This window comes from Colobus angolensis, unplaced genomic scaffold (genome assembly GCF_000951035.1).
Source record: "Colobus angolensis palliatus isolate OR3802 unplaced genomic scaffold, Cang.pa_1.0 Scaffold237, whole genome shotgun sequence".
Taxonomy (NCBI): domain Eukaryota; kingdom Metazoa; phylum Chordata; class Mammalia; order Primates; family Cercopithecidae; genus Colobus; species Colobus angolensis.
The window spans coordinates 1,288,183-1,297,184 of record NW_012115566.1 but is presented as its reverse complement, the minus strand read 5'-3'; the positions used below and the strand labels follow the sequence as shown (position 1 = coordinate 1,297,184).

The following is a 9,002-nucleotide window of genomic DNA, read 5'->3' as shown; positions in this document are numbered from 1 at the left end:
GCAACCCCTGCCTCCTGGGTTTAAGCAATTCTCCTGCCTCAGCCTCCCAAGTAGCTGTGATTACATGCATGTGACACCATGCCCAGCTAATTTTTTGTATTTAGTAGAGATAGGGTTTTACCTTGTTGGTCAGGCTAGTCTCAAACTCCTGACCTCAGTTGACCAACCTGCCTCTGCCTCCCAAAGTGCTGGGATTACAGGCGTGCACCATCGCACCCGGCCTGTTTTTACTTTTTATTTGATCAAGAAATGAGAGAAAAAGAAAGAAGAAAAGAAGAGAAAGAGAGAGAAGGGAAGAAAGAAAGAGAAGGGATAAGATAGAAGAAATGAAAGAAAGAAAATTGGAAGAGTTGAATCAGAGTTCTTTGAGGAGTGGGTTTGAGGAGTGAGTCAGAGAAAAGTAAAAAATGAAAGTACACAGAGTTGAACCCAGGGCCTCAAAAATGCAAAACACAAGCTCATCTATCACTGTCATATAAACACAAATCCAAGCTAAAATAAGAAGAGATAATCTTCAAAAGAAAGACTATTGCAATAGGAGAGCACTCAGCAATCTAAGCATCTGAAAATCAAACAGAAAACGCTTTTCTTTTTCCTTTTCTTTTTTCTTTCTTTCTTTTTTTTTCTTTTTGAGATGAAGTTTTGCTCTGTCACCCAGGCTGGAGTGCAATGGCACAATCTTGGCTCACTGCAACCTCCACCTCCTGAGTTCAAGCGATTCTCCTGCCTCAGCCTCCTGAGTAGCTGGGATTACAGGTGCAACACCACGCCTGGCTAATTTTTGTATTTTTAGTAGAGAAATACAAAATTTTGCCTAGCCCTCCCTACCTATAAAAGAAAAGCATAGGCTGGCATGGTGGGATCACCCCTGTAATCCCAGCACTTTGGGAGGCTGAGGTGGGCAGATCACTTGAGGTCAGGAGTTTGAGACCAGCCTGACCAACATGTCAGAACCCCGTCTCTACGAAAAATACAAAAATTAGCTGGGCATGGTGGCAGGCACCTGTGATTCCAAATACTCAGGAGACTGAGGCAGGAGAACCACTTGAACCTGGGAGGTGGAGGTTGCAGTGAGCCAAGATCTCACCACTGCACTCCAGCCTGGGTGACAGAGAAAGACTTCCTCTCAAAAAAACAAAACAAAAACAAACAAAAAAGAGATGGTAAATCCAACCCCACCCCTGACATAATGCAACTACAAACCTCACTGGCTTTCCCACGTGGTTTAAGTTTTTGATTGAGAATAGGCAAGGAACCCCAGGAACAAATCTTGCCCCTCAGCTGGTGCCTAATCCTGGGACCTCCTTCTTAAACCTCTAGAGCAGTGCTTCTCAAACTTTAACATCAGAGTCACTTGAGGGCTTATTCAAACACAGGAGACTGAGCCCACACTCAGCAGTTCTGATTCAATAGACCTGAGGTTGGCCCTGGAATTTAGCATTCTGCTTGCAGCACCCTAATTCACCACCCCTTGCTCTCCCATGCAGTGTCCACTGTGACTGGCATGCCACTGTTTGCCTGGAGAGAACCAATGGATGCCAGGAAATTAAAAAAGAAAAAGTATGAAACAAAAAGAAAATACATGGCATGTGTGTATTACCTTCCTCCGAAAAATGTATCTCAAAACAAACACATGATTGGCCTGGGGTCACACACACAGCCAGTCCTCAGCTAAACAGGTTTCACTAGACAGTATTCCTCCTGGATGCTAGTTATAGATATTTTCACTGGACAAAAGAATCAAGAAGTAAAGACATGCCAGCCTGATAGAGTGTTAGGCTGGTGGACTGGGAACAAACATTGTAGTTTCTTGCCTCTCAAAGACACTTTAATTCAACAATAAATAAATATGTACAGAGAGAACAGCAGTTTTGAAACTGTACACCATTGGAAACCCTTAACAGGTACCATGAATGCATAAAATTTCTTGGGAGTTCCCTTTTCAAAAAAAAGCAGTTGTAATCAGATGGATCGAGAAAGAACATGAAATGTTTTTTTTTTCCACCAGAGGAAGTGCCCAATATGATCGCGATCTACTTACCTTTTACTCTGCAGATATTTTCCATTGTGACAGAAAATCTTTTCCTGTTTTTTCATATGGGCCTCCGTTTGCTGTTACCAGAAGTTCCCAGGCAATATTGCAGTGACTGAGGAAATACAGGAATATGAATATGAATCAGTCTCATGGAATATCAGTACGAATGTTGATCCATATTGGTTTCTGTTTTTCGCTTGTTGAAGGCCTCTAATTCCCCGACAGTCTTTGTTCGGTCGTCCAGCGTCCTTCCACTCCTGTCTCAAGCGGCTAGAGAGCCACAGCAGTCCTTGTCTCAGTATTGGATCGCACTTGTGTCCCTGTGCAGGTCGACAGGGAGAGACTGGTGGAGAAATCAGCGGACAGATGCTTTCGCTCTGTTCTTTGGCCCAGAAAACAAACAAAAACATATTCACCCCCTTTTCATCTTTGCGTCTCTTTAATCACAGTACAAAATGGAAAGCCGGGTGCGGTGGCTTATGCCTGTAATTCCAGCACTTTGGGAGGCCAAGGCGGGTGGATCACGAGGTCAGCTGTTCGAGACCAGCCCGACCAACATGGCGAAACCCCGTCTCTACTAAAAATACAAAAAAATTAGCTGGGCGTGGTGGCGGGTGCCTGTAATCCCAGCTGCTTGGGAGGCTGAGGCAGGAGAATCGCTTGAAACCGGAAGACGGAGGTTGCAGTGGGCCGAGATTGTGCCACTGCACTCTAACCTGGGCAACGGGAGCAAAACTCTGTAAAAAAAAAAAAAAAAAAAAAACCCAAAACGAAACAAAACAAAATGGGAGCCAATGCGAGCCGCCTGTGAATGTGCAGGCTTTTGTTTGGGTTCAAGAGACCCTTGTTGCTATCCCGTTCTTCTTTCCTCCTCGTTACTTTTTTGTCTTCCTTCTGCTGTCGCAATCGCCTTACGTGATGTTGAGGCTCACAGCATAGAGGTTGGAGATAGTTCAAGGTAATGCATTGGAGTACATTGTTACTCTCTATATGTGCAGAAATAGGATAGAAAAATGTGAGGAGGCAGAAGACTGTTCCTTGAGAACTAACAGAGTGAAACCATAACTTGGAGGTGTCGGGGATCGAACCCGAGGCCTCATACATGCAAAGCATGCGCTCTACCACTGAGCTACACCCCCTTGCTAAAAAGACCTGTTTGTAATAATTTCCAGGAGGTGACTTTCATATCCTGACACTCTCCCTGAGTATGCTGGTAGTAGTGGTCAGTACTATAGAGCGTGGAGAGCTACTCTGAGCAGGAGATATTTGGTACTAATGGGGGGTACAGATTCTTTAGAATACTGTGTAGGGCTTGAAACGAAAAACAAAAGATAGAAAAGTGTCAGATAATAACCACAAGAAGTTTCCATTGTGGCTTCAAGACATTGAGTTCTTCGGGTCTCCTTCTATTATGCTTGGCAAGAATCAAGTTCTAGTTTTCGTTTCTTTTGATTTCTTCCAGATATGACAGAAAGCCATTGAAATTCAGCCTTTCCCTGTCTAAAACGCTTCATATTTGTTGTTTACTCAGTCGGAATATCAAAGGTAAGATTTGAAGGGGGAAAGTCATAATCAGAAGAAAACCTGAGAGCGAGACACTCAGCATGTTTTCATAAGGGTCCCTAGCTGGCGTGGTGTCTTACGCCTGTACTCACAGCTACTCCAGAGGTCGAGGCGGGAGGATGGCTTGAGCTCAGGAGTTGGTGGTTGTAGGGAGCTATGATTGCGCCACTACCCTCGAGCCCGGGCTACGAAGTGAGAAAGGCAAGCAAGCAAGCAAGAGAAAGTGGGAGTGAGGGAGTAAGGGGGGGCCAGAAAAGAGGGAAGGAAGGAAGGAAGGAAGGAAGGAAGGAAGGAAGGAAGGAAGGAAGGAAGGAAGGAAGGAAGGAAGGAAGGAAGGAGAAAGACAGAGGTAGAGAAGGAAGGAAGGAAAGGAGAGGGAGAGAGAGAAAAGGAGACAGGAGGTGAGGGGAGGGGAGGGAATTCATAAGGCATAAATGAAAAACAGCTTTGGGGGTGGAGAGGAGGGTTGAATTATGAGAGGAACACGAAAGATAAATAGAAATAGGATTGAAGAGTAGTTCAGAAAAACAAACATGCTATTGCCAAAGACAAGCAGGTGCAGAAAGGGAGAGGTTTTAACAACTCTTTTAGGAATGGGAGAAAGATTGAAAGATGGAGAAGATGAGTTAGTCTGGCTCATGCTAAATTTAAAATATCTGTGGGGCACACTTGTGAGGATATTACACAGAGAACTCAGGCAATTAACTCCATCTCCAGCCTGGGATTTGTAAGCGTTAGTAGTAGTAGACACATTATGTGGAGGTGAATAAAGACTAAAAAGTGTACTTTGAGATATGGGAATTACAAACCTATTCGTGATATTTGTAGGCAACAAACAAGTTTGCTCCTAAATAGTTCTCGAATCTTGGGACTTATCATGGTGAGACTGGGTTCTTTGAACTATATAAGAAGATGAGAAGAAAACCCATTTCCAGGAACGAAATTTCTAGTGACTGTTAACTCTTTCTCATTCTGGTTTGCCCATATATGAACCTTTGCCAATGTTAATAGAATAGCATTGATCCATTTTAAAATTGGCAGATCGCAAGTTGTACGCCAGACTTGGCTTTTCAGTTGACTGATGGGATTTCTAGAATGAAAATAGGAAACACTGAGTAACAGATTTCACTGAATGAGAGACTAGAGAAGTGTTACACACAAAATTGGTGTGTATTCATGTGTGTGTGTCTGCCTGTCTGTGTCTGTGTGTGTGTGCATGTAAATACTGGGGAGGATTATCTTGACTCTTTGATGCCGTAAAAGTAATATTAGGACAGTTTGCAGAAACTCTCCTTCATTCTTATGTCATGTCACACCCAGAGAAACCAGGTTATCTATCAGATTCTTGGGAATTCATAATAAGAAGGTATACTTTTTTGTTTGCCACATAAAAGGGGAGGATTTGAAATGATTAAATCTCCATATCTATCTTCAGACTATCTACCAACAACATGATGGAAACACTTTTTTTTTTTTTTTTTGCGTATAATCTGTAGGATGAGCTCTTTTAACACAGCATTCTTCTGAGAAATTAAACATTTAATTTTGAAGACAGAACACCCTCATGTCATACATACTCAGTTTTGAAAACCTAAAAATATATAAAGTATCTGTGTAAATCTGCACTGTCCAATATGGTTACCATTAGCCACATTGGCTATTGAATGCATGAAATTGCCCAGCCCGAGGTAAGATGTGTTGTAAGTATAAAATATATACCGGATTTCAAAGATGCAATATCATTTTTAATATAAAATAACTCACTTATAATTTTAAGATGGATTACTTAAAATAATGTTTTTGTTATACAAGGCGATTTACATATATTATTAAAACTGGACATAAAAGACGGAAAGAGTAAACACCGGGGACTACTAGGGAGTAGCCGGGAAGGGGAAAGGCTTGAAAAGCTAGCTATTGGATACTATGCTCACTACCCGGGTGATGGGATTAATCCCACCCCAAACCCAGCATCATGCAATATACCCATGTAACAATCTTGCACATGTACCCCATGAATCTAAAATAAAAGTTGAAATTATTTTAAAAATGATATAGAGGCCGGGCACAGTGGCTCATGCCTGTAATCCCAGCACTTTAAGAGACCGAGGCGGGCGGATCATCTGAGATCAGGAGTTCAAGACCAGCCTAACCAACATGGAGAAACCTCGTCTCTACTAAAAATACAAAATTAAGGCCAGGCGAGGTGGCTCAGGCCTGTAATCTCAGCACTTTGGGAGGCTGAGGAGGGCGGATCACGAGGTCAGGAGATCGAAACCATTCTGGCTAACACGATGAAACCCTGTCTCTACTAAAAAATACAAAAAAGTGGCCGGGCTTGGTGGCAGGCGCCTGTAGTCCCAGCTACTCGAGAGGCTGAGGCAGGAGAATGGCGTGAACCCGGGAGGCAGAGCTTGCAGAGCGCGCCACTGCACCCCAGCCTGGATGACAGAGCGAGACTCCGTCTCAAAAAACAAAACAAAACAAAGCAAACAAAAAAATTGGCCGGGGTGGTAGCATATGCCTGTAATCCCAGCTACTCGGAAAGCTGAGGCAGGAGAATCCCTTGAACCCAGGAGGCGGACGTTGCGATGAGCCGAGATCGCACCACTGCACTCCAGCCTGGGCAACAAGAGCGAAACTGCGTCTCAAAAAAAAAAAAAAAAAAAAGATATAGAATAAATATTGCCTGTTTTTTTTTAATGTGACTACTAGAAAATGTAAAACTACAAAAGTGGCTCACATTTATGACTTGCATTTTTTTTTAATTATTTTTATCCCAGAAGATAAAGTAGAAGACTTGTATTATCTTTTGTTGGACAGCATTGTCTAGAGATGATGTTATCTCTTTAAATCCGGTTCTGGGAGATTCCCAGAGCCAGAGAGCATGGAGCATGGTCTCCGAGTAATTAAGTTTCATGCTTCGAGTGTTCGCGACAGAATGCATTTCTATGCATAATCTCCTTAGATCTTTACAACATCCCATTTTACATAATTATTATTAGCCGCATTTTTAAGCTATTGAATAGGAGAAAAATCTTGCTGGGAATTACCCTAGAACTTCCATTTCAACAGAATGTAAAGGAATCATTACTGTGTTAGGCAAGAAAACATTCAGTACTACCATTTGTCTAATCAAATATTTCTTAATGAAATAAAACACAAGCTTCTGAGTTGAGAAAGCCTCAGTTATCTAAAGGATAAAGTATCTGACTCCCAGTTTCTGTGCAGTCAGTGTTCCCACCTTGAGGCTGCTTCTCATTTGGTACTAATTTTCCTTTTTCAACTTGCTGCAGTTCTGATGTTGAAGTACTGTAGATTATTGTCTCCTCACACAGTATGCAGGGGTAAGGGGGAAATAGCTCTGAAAATTAAACAACAATTTGAAAGAAAAAAAGAGGGCGAGGGGAAGACTGATTACCCCCAACACAGCATTTCAACAGAGAAGTTGAAGTGAAAAAGGGAAAATGGGGCACATGCACCTGAATCTTGATGACTTTGCTGCACATTTGCTTTCATTTTCAGTATTCCAGAACCCCTCATGAATGTCTGACAGAATAATTCATATAGAAGTACTTATTTTTGTTCTTTCCTGGATACCAACACAGAAATAAGTTAAGATTTGGAAATTGTAGACAAGGGTGCCAGTTGGAAGAAATGTCCTGTCAGTAAGAAAACTTAGACTATTCCTGTAATTAGGCCTGGTGTGGTGGCTCCAGCCTGTAATCCCAGCATGGTGGGAGGCAGAGGCTGGCCAGGATTTTGAGAAGAGCCAGGGCGAAAGAGCCAGGGCAACATGGTGAAACCCAGTCTCCACCAAAAAATTCCAAAAAAAAAAAAAAGCCAGGCTTGTTGTTGCATTTCTGTAGTCTCAGCTACTCAGGAGGCTGACGTGGGAGGATCACTTGAGTCCAGGGAGGCTGAGGCTGCAGTGAGCTGTGATCATATCACTGCACTACAGCATGGGTGACAGAGTGAGACCCTGCCTCAAACAAAACAAAACAAAACAAAACAAAAGTTATTTTTCCAGCAGTTTAACTGCAGAGCTATGGAGTTGACTCAAGGTACAAACCCAGGTTTTTCTAATTACAAAATGTTTCTTGAATATACCACCACCACATATATACACTCATACAGTATAATAGTTCTTCTTCTACAGGTTTCTTCACATTTCTTGTGATTTAAAACACCTCCATCCAACACACATAAATAACATCAAGTCAGAAATGAATTGTAAGTGCCACACCATATAGCATACTGGAATTTCTTAGGTTTCAAAAGTAATAACTTCCTAGGTTTAAGGCTTTAAATAATTTACATCCTGTCAGTTAACACCTCTTGGAAGTCTTCAGTGGAGAGAGTGTTACAAATATATGTATCTATGTACATTACCTTTATGGAATTTTCAGAAAACAGCAAAAAGAAGTGGAGTTATATATAGACCTCTGGGATTGGTGAGCAAGTGCTGTGTTAATGGAAAGACAATTATGCTAAAACCAAAAGGCATCTGCCGAAACCCGGGATTGAACCAGGGACCTTTAGATCTTCAGTCTAACGCTCTCCCAACTGAGCTATTTCGGCCACACCGCGTATGTTCCTTTTGTCATTTCTTCAAAATACAGAAACTGCCATTTGTAAGGTCAGTGTATCTTCCAATGCCTAATTCTGTTGTCTTCAATATCACCGGTCATTCACTTACCTTCCCTACACCCCAAAAATATAAGTTCTGCTGCAATTTATGTGTGAAATAGGATCCAATTTTCCTCAGCAAAAGACGGGAAAGAAAAGGCGAGGAATTGGTCAAATCAGGAAGATATTCCCATGCTTAGTCACCTTGTAAAACACTCCTCAGAAAACTAAGGAATTCAAAATGAAATTATCTCGGCTTTTACTTTTTTTTATTTTTTATTTTAGTTATTTATTTATTTATTTTTGGGACGGAGTCTCGCTCTGTCCCCCAGGCTGGAGTGCAGTGGCGCGATCTCGGCTCACTGCAAGCTCCGCCTCCCGGGTTCATGCCATTCTTCTGCGTTCAGCCTCCCGAGTAGCTGGGACTATAGGCGCCGACCACCACGCCTGGCTAATTTTTTGTATTTTCACCGTATTAGCCAGGATGGTCTCGATCTCCAGACCTCGTGATCCGCCCTCCTCGGCCTCCCAAAGTGCTGGGATTACAGGTGTAAGCCACCGCGCCCGGCCTACTTTTCTCTTTTTTAGGCTTTTCTTTTTCTGACTTGCTCTTCAGTGACAAGGCATAAAGGAACAGAAGATTATTGGACACGTTAACGTGGTAGTGGGCTTATAGCTTCCGAAAAAAGATATCCTGAGCGAGGCAGTTCTTTTTTTCTATTTTCTTGCTTTTACCAGTCTTGTGCTCACACATCCACCTTGGTTGGTACGGAAA

At 42.4% G+C, this 9,002-nt stretch overlaps 2 non-coding genes across 2 annotated transcripts; both read right to left on the bottom strand.

The window, feature by feature from the left end:
* Positions 1 to 3,102: 3,102 nt before the first annotated feature.
* TRNAA-UGC lies at positions 3,103 to 3,174 on the bottom strand. The gene has a single exon. It is a non-coding gene; the product is annotated as a tRNA-Ala (tRNA).
* Positions 3,175 to 8,106: 4,932 nt separating this feature from the next.
* Positions 8,107 to 8,179, bottom strand: TRNAF-GAA. Its single transcript has one exon. It is a non-coding gene; the product is annotated as a tRNA-Phe (tRNA).
* Positions 8,180 to 9,002: the final 823 nt, after the last annotated feature.